Here is a 12268-nt window from a genome sequence, read left to right as displayed (position 1 = left end):
AGGTGATGCAATATGAAAAGAGAGCTTACACCCTTCTTTAGCACACCTGATCCTTCTGTGGCTTTCTCACTTACTCTTTGCATGCCAGAAAGCCAAAATCGAATTCTTGCTCCTGCAAGGCTGAACGCCTGTGAAAAAGCAATACAGAGCTGGCTTTCCCCTTTACATGTCCTCTCTTAATCTCTGGCTATTTTCCAGTTACAAGGTCTGTACCATGTGATGGTGGAAAGGACAGAAAGCAGAACAGCCAGGGAGCTTAGCTGTAATTCAGGCAGTTAGGAAAAATCACCCCACAGTTTGTGCGTGCAGCACCTTTGATCTACTACCATCAAAAGCCACAATATCAGACTTCAGGGAAGTATCATACTCAGCAGGTAGCCACATTTGGTCTTCCTTTACCTTGCATGTTGACAGGAATAAATAAACAAATGCTGACACTAGAGTGAGTTCCTGTGTGTTCTTGATAGACTGTCACTGAAATGGTGTTAAATAGTCTCTGCTGAAGTAGGGACAAATCATTGTGACGTGCTCGCTTACTGCCAGTACACTTCCTCTGCTTCAGTGAGCTGCTCTGCTATGTCCTGATATGTCCTTAATATCATCTCTCTGAAGTACTGACTGTATGTGAAATGCTTTCACCCTTCCATCCACTTCCACTTTTACAGTGTGGATGACATTAAGGTCAGGAGGTATTGAGGCTAAAAAAAGAATCTCCCACTTACCTGCAGTGAGGTGCTTGCCAACACTTGCTGCAGATCCTAATCCTGCAGAGGATGCAACCGGCTGGGTCTATCCGTCATCACATCTTAATTAAGTGACTCTCTCTTTACTCTGACGAGTTACTGATTTCAGTCTTTATAGTGTAATGTGGTATGGTTATCACCTGGGAACTTTTCTGAAGACTTTCCCTCCTGACACCCTGAGGGCTTTTAAAATATGGCTTCATTTGCAGATGCTGCATAACACGAGGCTTGGGGATTCTCCTCTGTGTTTGTCTTGCCTACTTTTACCAGGGTCCACAGTGGCTTTTGCTGAGGTCAGTTTAACAGTTAAGTTCATCTTCTACATAAGGTGCACAAGGCCTCCAGGCTGTTTCAGTCCGTGGTGTGCAAGAGTAGCTCCTCCTGAAAGGCAGGGTTTGACAGTTCCCCTGGTGCTTGCTGCCCCAAGGCTTTGCTCTTGCACAGAAGTAAATGGCAGCCAGCCCTACTGCCTCCGTGTGTGCTGCTTCTAAAGCAGGGAAAGTGAATAAGAAATGGGAAGTGCCCTTGGGGTCAGAAGTCAATAATAAAGGAAAAATTGTTGATGGCCCTTGTTATGCACTGCTGTGCAGAGCACACAAGTGACACAGGCTGATAGCAATATTCCTCTACAGAGCATGGCTGGGGTTTTTAGATCAAGATGGTAGGCAGGCTTTCTGCTTTGGACATTAAAGTAACTTTGGCATAGCTGTCTTTCACAGAAACAGTGTTTACTACAGGGCCACTTTATGTGGCTACTAGGAGGACAGAAGATGTTGTGCCTACTAAGGAAAAGTTTGCTCCCAGGAAAGTGGTTATGCTCTGAAAGTTTTGTCCAAGGCTTAGCTTCAGGCAGGTCCTAGGGCTTGCTTCAACACTCCCTTTGCTGGTGTGTCTGCTAAGGATGCCATTACTTGTACCTGATGCACCTGGCACCGGGACAGCTGTGCAGTTTTTCACCTAGTCTGTGCATAATTTTGTTATCTATCTAGTTTGACCATAGCCATGAATAGGGGAAATGACCAAGACAGAGTACTTTGCTGTAGTCAGTCACCTGAGACCTGGGACTGAGGTAGCCTCTTGGAGTGACAGTCACCATGAGTGAAGATGAGGTGGCAGTATGAGTTTGGCAACCATATATGGTTTGTTGAACAACCTGCACTCAATTCTGCCCACTGAGGTAACATGCCTTCTGTATCAAGTAACATTTTCCTCTTACTACAGGCTTAACTCCAAAGCAAAAATGGAGACAAATCCAATTCGGGTCTGTCTGTCCTGCTCTATTTTTTGGCCACTGCCACTGATTATACGCTGTACTGCTGGAACCAACACCTTCTCCCCCCACCCCCCCTTTCTTTAATTTTCAGTGTTGGCATCTCTAGCACTTCAGAGGAAGAAAATGATGAAGGCAATTTTGTGGTTGTAGTAAAGGCACCTTTTTTGCTAAAGCAGAGCCTTTGCAATCAATAAGACCTCAGGATCCTGTGTTCCTATTTTGCTGTAGCATGAAAACTGCAAACTTTGCACTGCTTAAAATACTAAGTGCATTCTGCTTGCCCTTGGTGTCTTCTTGACTGCATCTACCTGTGCCACCAAAAAGCAGAGGAACAGGTCCTCTCCTAGAGCTTGGGCTCCCCTTGGCTCCTCCAGCATCGGTTCTGGGAGCAAAAGAGATGCCAGTCCTAGCTCTTCTGGCATTAGGAAACGACCATCACCCCAGCAGGGCTCTGGCACCTGGGAGTGGTGGGGAGATGGTATTGCCCCAGGCAGCCCAGTAGCCCACCCTGTCCTGGGCAGCAGGGGAGGTGTCAAACCCTGCCTTTCAGGAGGAGCTACTCTTAAACACCAGGGACTGAAACAGCCTGGAGGCTTTGTGCACCTTTGGACAGTGCAAAGAAGGTGAGATGTGGCCTGTAGATGATCATACTCCTTATGCCTGTTTCATAACACTGTCTGAAAAATAGTATTCATCCTACTCACAAAGTCTTTGAGACTTGAGCACTTCATGCAGAAAACGCAGAGAGACTGGCAGTGAACACCCCAGGCAGTGAACACCCCAGGCTGTGAACCAGGCACCTTCCTTCCCCACTTCACAGCCTATCTTGCACATGGCTTGGGCCAAGCTCTGTGGGTGTAAACATGGGCAGGCATGTGCCTGGTCCAGCCTCACCTTGCACTCAGCAATGTCTGCCCTTTCAGGGTCTGTGGCACCAGGTCCTGTCCAAGTGTGCTCCACAAAGGCATGGGGCAGGCTGAGGAGCCAGTGTCTGTGTCTGCCACAGGTTAAGTTGAATGTTTGCTGATATTGTTCAAAACCCATCCTGCCTCATGACAGCTTCAAAAAGAAAGTGCTGGCTGCAGCAAAGTATTATGGGGCTTGAAGTGTAATATGAGATGTTTCTTGATCCCTTCCTTGCTTTTGGGTTCCTGGGGTTTGGGGTGTTGGCTCTCTTCTGCTGAGATGGCAGCAGGACAAGGAGGGATGGGGGAGTAGTTCACTAGCTTGGGTTTTTAGTTCTCTTACTCCTGCTTGCTGATGTTTTCTGTGGTAGGATGTGAGGTCTCAAGGTAACACAAAATGAATTCTGTCTCCTTTTTAAGGGCAAATTGGTCAAAATGTGCCATCCCTACAGACCTGAAAGCACAGACTGCGATATTACAGACGTTAAGCATGGTAGTAAGGCCACGACTTCCGCTCACCTTCTGGAGGCTCTGTGTATGGAATTGTGAATTATACAGAAGCAGGACATGGATACTCCTCTTTGGATGGACAGCTGTGCCAAACACAAATCAGATGTTGTCTCATGGAGTCTCCTCTCTCCTTAATCTTCAAAGATTTGTTGAAAAGCTTAGGGTTAGGAAATAACACTAGAGCCTCTTATCTCTTCTCTTCTGTCACAGATGAATACATTTTATCTACTTACCACTGGGTGGATTTTGGTGTTATTCTAATCTATGGTGAGAAATCCTTGGGAACAGGATAGGTGACACGTCAGCACTTACTGTGGATTTCCCCACTTGCATTAATGCAGCCTTAACTGGCCAGCACCTGAACATGCAGCATGGATCCTCCAGGAGTTGTTCAGGAGCAGCATCTGGCTGGGGAGCACATAGGCTGGTAAGCTGCTGTAGCCCTTGGAGGCTGATGTCTGGTGAATCCACTAAAAGAGACTATTTTGTTCTTAGAATCATAGAATCAATAAGGTTGGAAGAGACCTCAAAGATCATCAAGTCCAACCTGTCACCACAGACCTCATGACTACTAAACCATGGCACCAAGTGCCATGTCCAATCCCCTCTTGAACTCCTCCAGGGACGGTGACTCTACCACCTCCCTGGGCAGCACATTCCAATGGCTAACAACTCTCTCTGTGAAGAACTTTCTCCTCACCTTGAGCCTAAACTTCCCCTGACGCAGCTTGAGACTGTGTCCTCTTGTTCTGGTTGCCTGTCCTATGAATCATGATGGAAATGTAGAGAAGCCAAGAGTAAAGACTACTTGTAGGGAAGCTGAAATAAATGGGGAAATCTAATCTAAGCCCTGTGGTAGGAGAAGGAAGATCATGCCATCCCTTAGCTGACCTGGTAAACGTGCAGCCACTGCCCTTCATGGGGAATACCTTGTAACTCAGCCATTACAGGCTCTTGGGTATGTAGCTGGGTATAGCCTGCAGCAGCATCCCTGTTGAGAAAAACACACAAAGGAGAGTTAGAGCAATGAACATCTATGCTCTAGAGCATAGATATGGTTTTTGTAAAGGGGTTGTCTAGTTTTCTGCTATGGCCAATGTGACACTGAGGTTTGGGTTGTGGTTAAGCTGCAGATCCTGGGGCTGCAAGAGCAGTAGCCATGGGAAGGATACTGAGGAGACGGCGCTTCTGGTGGCTGGAAAGGCAGACACTCTAAAATGCACATTCTTTTGTCTCTACTCTTGACAGTCACTTAGTAGAGAGTGGAAACTCCACACCCCACACCCCCCCCCCCCCCCCGTTTTAGCACAATATGGAAATATATGTAATGTCAATTTTCCCCAAAGGCAGGTGGGAAAGGGAGGGGAGCTGAGGAGAGGTAGCCAAGTGAGAAATCTGAAGCATTATTAGCTTTCTGGTTTCCAGACAGAGAAAGGATCTTTATATGGAGCCACCTCATTCAGGCACCTTGCAGGCAAGCTCCTTATTCCTCCTTCCCTTTCTGTCTGAAGCTCATTTAAACACCTCTGTGTCTCTGCTGTGCCTTAGCTGTTGGAGGTGGATGTGTGGAAAGCATACTGATATCTGTGCCTTACCCCAGGAGGATGAACAGTACATGTTACTTCAGGTAGGAGCTGCCTCTCTGGTGTCCTGCACCAGTGCTGTATCTCCGGGTGTGAAGACACAGACCAGCGCCTCTGGCTGCAGGGTGGCCCATGCTCTTCACAGGTAAGGCAAATGCACTTGACAGTGTGTGGGCAGTTCACAAACAGATGATCACAGCTGTGGTCTTTAGGGAACAACTAGACTGCAAAAGGCAAGATGTACTGAGGGAGGTAGAAAAATGTCATTTGATTGCTTACATTCTTTTGAAAGGCAGAGTTAGCACGTGTGTAATTTCAACCAGCGTCTTAGGGACCCGGCCTCTTGGTTAAAGTGGAGAGATGAGCATTTTATTCTCTGCGGTTACTGTCATATATGTGACCTTAAAGGAGTCAGCTGAGGAGTTGGAAGCTATTTGTAATACCCAACCTTATCATCTCAGCCTTTTTCTGTATTCTCATCTATGCCTTCCTTGTCTATGAAACAGAGCTGATCTCAGGCAGCCACTGAGCAGGAGAACATGTCTCATCCTGCCTGAATGTGTGCAAAAGGGCCAGAGGTCCACAGAGAAGCTGCTGGGAGCTACTAGGTAGTTAAGAACCTGGTTTTGTGGCTCTCTGTGCTAGGAGCTCTCCTCACCTCTTCTGATGGCAGCAGATTTGCAGCCTTTATATCTAAATCTCAAATGAAGAGACTTTCCAGGGTTGCTTTCAGTTGTCCTCTGGCATGAGGCTGTACGCAGTGAGGCATGGAGTTGGCAGGCCTGGCAGCTCTGCCCCAGCAGGCTAGCTTACCTGGGAACAGGTTTTTCTGCCTAAACTCCTACACAGGACTGACACCCTCTGCATCTGTATTTCTAGACATACATGATTCCCTTGAGGTCAGTTCTATTCTGGCCCAGAGGTGGCACACGCTTAGCTCTTCACAGTCTATTATAAGCTCTTCTTGCGTAATGTTCTCTCTTTAGTACAGAGTATCAAATATATCCAGCCATCAAAACTTTTTCCTCTCAGAGGGACAGGTTTGGCACAGGGAGTGTTTATGGGAAGGGGATGTGTGTGCACAAAGCTGAATATAATTTCCCCCTTGTTTATCTTCCCCTGCCGCCAAAGGGCATCTCGGGGCAGGTGGGAAAAGTCACGCCGCACTTTCGAGGCAGCTTAGTGACATTGCTCTCCTAGAAACAGCAATAAAGCCATGGTCTGTGGGCTTGCAATGACAGTTCAGCTCCTCCTTTGTTCCAAGCACTGGCAGCGTTATCCGTCAGGAAGATAATTCCTTGACCTTGCGGTCAGGGGATGAGCGCTTTGCTTAGTGATTAAGCCACTGCAGTAGATAACAAGCCACGCTTAATCCCTTCGGTAGCTGGTCCCAGGGAGGGGGGGAGGAGAGGCTGCAAAAAAACCAGCAACTTGCAATAGGTCTGGAGACCTCAGGAGTGGAGGCAACAGTGGCAGAAAGTGTAGCTGTGTATGCCCAGTCTCCTAAGTTAATTTGGCGGCAGGCTGGAAAACCACCAGCGTATCTGGGGCACTGTTTTATCAAGCCATAGAGCCATATGGTGCAAAACCCCAGTTGTCTGACAGCTTAGGCACATTAGAAATCAGGGAGGCCCTTTGTGTATTGATCCTGTCTGCTCGCTGGCATATATAGAAACAAGGTTTATAGTTATTTTTCCTCTGCTCTCCTCCCATGCTGTCACTATGATGGGAGGACTTTGATTCCTCTTTAATCTTTTCCCCTTTAGTCTTCTCCCTTTCAGAAAGTCCCTGCTCTCCTCAAAACCAGCCCCAGCCTCAGGAGATCTGTTCTCTGTGTGGTGTGCCACTGCTAGCCAGCTCTCCAGCTGCCTGATGAAGACTGGGCTATGGCCATGCTGTGGTTATCTAGCAACATCTGGCATTTTGACATTACATTTGATCTTTAAGACCGAAAAAAAAAAAGGTAATTCAAACAATCTTCAGTAGAAATGTCCTTCCTCATCCTGTGCTCCTGAGCTGTGCACCTCATCTGATGCTCACCCTCCTGATTCCAGCACTGATACGTGGTAAAATCCTTTCAGTGCCAGCTCACAGTCAAACGCAAAGAGCAATGCTCCTTGTCAGCTTTTGCTTCAGGAGCCCCCTGAGGGCACCCTTGGCTGTTGCCCCAGAGCCCAGCAGGTGGTGGCTTAGCTCAGGCTCCCTCATAATACCATGGGTTGCTGCCTCCAGTCCTGTGGAACAGCACTGACACAAGTCTGGGGTGGAGGAAGCCACTGGGCTGGCATGCTCCTGAAGGGATTTCTCTGCTGCTGTAAGGAAGAGGCCTTCAATAGAAAGGAGACCTTAAAATAGTCAAAATCACCATGACTTCTTTGAGGTCTCTTCCAACCTTGGTGATTCTGTGACTTTCCTGTAGGGTCCCAGTCCTATTTTCCTTATATTGTCCACTCAAATGAGTCCTCCATGTGTTTATTGTACCCCCCCATGGACCTGGCTTCTCCTTGAAAACAGCTCCACTCAGCTTTCCAGCCAGCATCAACCCTTGTTGGAATATATCACTCTTTTCTTACCTGTGGTCTTAAGTACCTTTCTGCATTCTTTATTCCCTGAAGAATGTTGTGTGAAAGGACCCATTTGATCATGCATGTGCTGTGTGAGACCTATAAACCATGTCTCCTATGATACAAAGGTTATTTACATCTCCCATTTTACCATTTCTTCTCATGTTCAACATTTTTTCCTTTCCCTTGGGGAGACATTTTGTCACTTTGCAGTTGTGCTTTCAACTTCCTCATGCAAATGATTTGTTCCAAAATTTTATACCTGACACATTGCCTCCCTGTCCAGCCTTGCCTGCTTGCTGGATGCCTCCCTGTACCTGAGGACACTGTGGCATGTTGTCATGCAGAGGATTCAGGCAACACTGCTGTGTGAGTTTCCACAGTGCTGGCATCTGAATGAACAGAAAGGACCCCTTCAGATTTCAGGCCACTCTGCAGAAAATTCCCCTGGTAGCTCATAGAAAATCTTCTGTGTATGTGGGGACTTGCAGGCTGTGACTGAATCTGCATTGTATAGTACAGTGTCTTTGCAGGGCAGGATCTGCAGGTTCCCAGAGCCTGCAGGAGCTGCAAAGAAATCTATACAGTAACATAGTGTAGTCTGTTCAGAGACACTTGCTCTAGATGTAAACATCACTGCCTTCAGGAATCTCTACTTCCAGAGATTTTGTTTTCTGATGGAATCTTCAGCAAAATGCATTGCAATACCTGACTGCATGAAGAGTTCTGTGCAGGTTGGTTGAAATGCTGCAGGAATCGCAAAACCCTGTTAGATAGCCAAGTGCCTTCTGCCTGGAAAATGTTAGGATTCACTGCACCTCAGAAACATGAGTTGGAGTGACAGCTACCATGCAAAGTGATATGGAATGTATCTGCAGTGAGCTTAAGATGTCAGGTGCTCTAGTGTAGCATAAAGCCCTGAAGGATCTCAGCTTGCCTACCTGCCTAGCATGTAGTGAGAGCAGGCAGGTCAGGTCTGGTTTACTGAAACAATGCTCTCTGGCTTTACTTCCTCCTGCTAGCAGTAAAAACACGTCATGACTCAGAATAGTTAAGATCTATCTAAAATTCCTGTCATGCCAGGTCATGTGGGCCACTATAAGCTAATTACAAATTTACCAGCAAGCTTTACTTTCTCCTGAGCAGCAGGAGGTGAAACTGCTAGCAGGAATAAAAAAGCATGTCATGACTCAGCACAGTTAAGATCTGTCTAAAATGCCTCTTGTGGGCCTCTATAAGCCAATTATTAATTTACCAGTAGGGCTCAGGGTGGGTTGAAAAGCCCAGGGGGAGGAGTTGGAGAATACTGAACCAGTTAACCCACCCAAGGCTCTGCACTGCTGCAGATAGAACAACTAGCAGTGACTGAACGGTCTGCTTAATGCTGGCCTGGTCACATCCACATCTCACTAGCAACCATCACAGTGGTAACAGGGTGGATGCATCTTAGGATGCTAGCCTGTCCCCAGAGTGCAGGTGAGGACAACTGCAAAAAGGAAAGCTTCCCTTTCATGCAAGAAGGGGCACCACTTCCTGTGCCAAGCACTGGTCTAAGCATGGAGGGCAAATACCCCTGCAGTGTGCCCAGGTGGCCAGGTTGTTAGTGCTTCGTACAAGGCAGTATCTGAGGAGAAAGTTCTTCACAGAGAGAGTTGTTAGCCATTGGAATGTGCTGCCCAGGGAGGTGGTGGAGTCACCATCCCTGGAGGTGTTCAAAAAAGGATTGGATGTGGCACTTGAAGCCATTGTTTAATTCTCATGAGGTGTTAGGTATTAGGTAATAGGTTGGACTTGATGATCACCAAGGTTGGAAGAGACCTCAAAGATCATCAAGTCCAACCTGTCACCACAGACCTCATGAATAAACCAAGGCACCAAGTGCCACGTCCAATCCCCTCTTGAACACCTCCAGGGATGGGGACTCCACCACCTCCCTGGGCAGCGCATTCCAATTGTGAACGACTCTCTCAGTGAAGAACTCTGAGGTCTTTTCCAACCTGGGTGATTCTGTCATTCTGTGAAATACCTAATCACTTCTGGAGCTGCAAGTGCTGCTTCCACTCAGGGAAAGCAATGCAAAGGAAATAAAGTAGCAGTAGTGCAGCTATTTAAAAATCAAACAGTAGCTTCCCTTTGCTGTGCCACAGCATCTTAGTTCTGCAGGTTTTCAATCTACACTGCCCAAAGCCCAGATTCAGACAGCTCCTGGGGTCTCTCATGCACAAGCATGCCTCAGTTTAAGGAAGAGCAGGACAAATTACTTGACTTGAAGCCTCTGCAGACATGTGGAGCCTTGCCTGCACTTTGTGGTTGCCTATCCAGGTACCTAGCTGCAGGCAATGGGAGCAGGAGCCTCAGGACCAAACTGGCTAGGAAACAGGGACAGCTTGAATATGTTGGGATTAAAAAAACAGCACAGAGGCTCCTAGACAGTGTCTGGGTGAGAGCTGCATAAATCCTCTGATGCTCTGCCACTCCTCTGTCAGGCTTCAAGTCAGACATAGGCTGAGACCACCCAGGACAGCTTTGTAGTGGTCCCTCTAGAGTGAAAAATACAGGTTTTGTGTTCATAGATCTCCTTTCCCTTGAAGTCTGAAGAAACAGCTGTTCCTGGGAGGTAAAGATGAAGCCTGCCTCTGCAGTTTGTACAGGAGGCAGGTGCACAGGTATCAAAGTGTGTAAATGGAGCAGCTCCCCTCCTAAGGTCTAACAAAATGCATGCAGCTTGGCACTTAAAACTCTCATTTCCTGTCATAATGGTTGAGGCTTTTTTTTCAGAAGGGAAAGGAAAATGTCCTGCTTTACCTACACATCTGTGTCTCGAGCTCCTCTTCTCATTTATTTCCCCATCTCTCATATATAATTAAATAAGTGTCAGAAATAGCACAGCTTACTTTGGAGGTGATTAAAAAAAGAGAAGAAACTCTCCTCTTACTCTTTTGCAAACCAAAACATTTCCAGCAGCATCCAGCAGACACAGAGCCAAACTTCTTACCCACTGTTTAGCTTGCTGTCTGACAAGGTGCTCCTGTGCCAGCTGCTCTTCCCCTCAGCTGTGCTGAGCTGTTCAAGCAGACATTGCTTTGCAAGCACCCAGGAACACAGCGTGCAGCATGAGGTATTGACAAACTTGTCACCCAGCCTAAAAATACCAGCTGCTATGTGACCCTCCCATCTTGTTGCCTGGGTACAGTGTTGATGGGGAAATTTCCACCCAGCTCTTGGAAACTTAATCTATCCCAAGCCACAATGGTTTACATAAATAATAAAAAGTTTAATATATCTAGGCTGCATTCATTCCTGGAGTAACTCGGCTGGCCCTAGGGGGGTAACTAATGGGATGAAATGGGCCCTGCAACTTTAATGAGCTGTTAGAAAGTGTTATTGTATGCTGTCATGCTTAGAGATGTAATTGATTGTAGCTGGCCAGGATGGTATAAGGAATCTCATTCTGTATCTGCTCTTTTATTTAGCACTTCTATCTGTAGCTCCTGCCCACATCTCCTAATGCACTTTCCTCCTACCCTACCTCTGTCCTGGACTCCCAAGCACAGCCTTGTTTGTGCTACTCCTCTTCAGCCCTTCCCCACTCCTACTTCGCTCCCTCCCTGCCCTTCCATTTGAAAGTGCTTCTAAGCAATGCCTAGAAGTAGAGCTTAAAACCTTCATCCTCCATGAGGATGCTGCTTGGGGAACAGGGAGAACGTGAGAGCTCCAGCTAAATCAGAGGCCAGCATGGCCCAGGGCAAGTCACATCAGTTCTTTCTGCTTCAGTTTTCCTGGACTTAGACTGGGAGCAATAACTGGTTTACCTCACAGCCCAGTCCTGAGATTAGGTGCATGGAGCTGTGTAAAGAACAAAATACCACAGGCAGTTTGGTTTTGTAATGCAGAATGTTTTTTACTGCCAGAGTGGTTTTGTAATGCAATAGGATTTCTTGATGAAAGGCAGGGATGTAGGACATGAGTGCAAACTTGACAGAGAATGATTTGGATCCTTTCAGGCTAGAGTCTTAGAATAAACATGGTCGAGCTGTGATTAAAGAATGGGCTAAGGACAAAGAAGTCAGACCTAGAACTCCATTTTTTTAATGCTATAGCATTAAGAGGCATGTGGGATGTGGGGCATATCCCATTATGAAGGTTCTGAACATCAGGATTCCATGCAGTGCTGATTACTCTGCATAAATGGAGAATGTGTTTTGAGGAATCTTGTACAGAATAGTTTTGAAATTTCTCTTCTCCCCAGTGTTTTCTCTTCAAAACATCATCTACTAACATATCTCTCTCACACACACACACACACACAAAAGGCAAAAAAGCAGAGCTGCTTCCTGCCTAGAAACAGAATCATTACATTTTCTTACCATACCATCAGCTCATGTTAGAATGTGCCTGTACTGAGCTGCAAAGTAAATGTCATGGGGATCATTTCCAGAGGGACTTGACTAAGCCTGTGTCTTCCTCTTCTTTGCCTGTGACAGCCTTCTGAAAAACTTAATTCCCTAGGACCTTGACTTAGCAAAGCATTAAGAAAACCTTAAACTTGCATGCTTTGAAGGGAGTCTGTGTGAGCTGAGAACAGGCAGATCCCTCCCAGAGCACCTCTGCTCTCCTGGTTGTGGTGGCTGCTCCACTAAGCAGCAGCACAGGCCCAGGTCTGCAAAGCAGACCTGCATGTGGAGAGCCA

The sequence above is a fragment of the Dryobates pubescens genome, chromosome 5 (assembly GCF_014839835.1).
Source record: "Dryobates pubescens isolate bDryPub1 chromosome 5, bDryPub1.pri, whole genome shotgun sequence".
NCBI lineage: Eukaryota > Metazoa > Chordata > Aves > Piciformes > Picidae > Dryobates > Dryobates pubescens.
The sequence above is the reverse complement of the archived record's forward strand: the minus strand, read 5'-3'. Positions refer to the sequence as shown.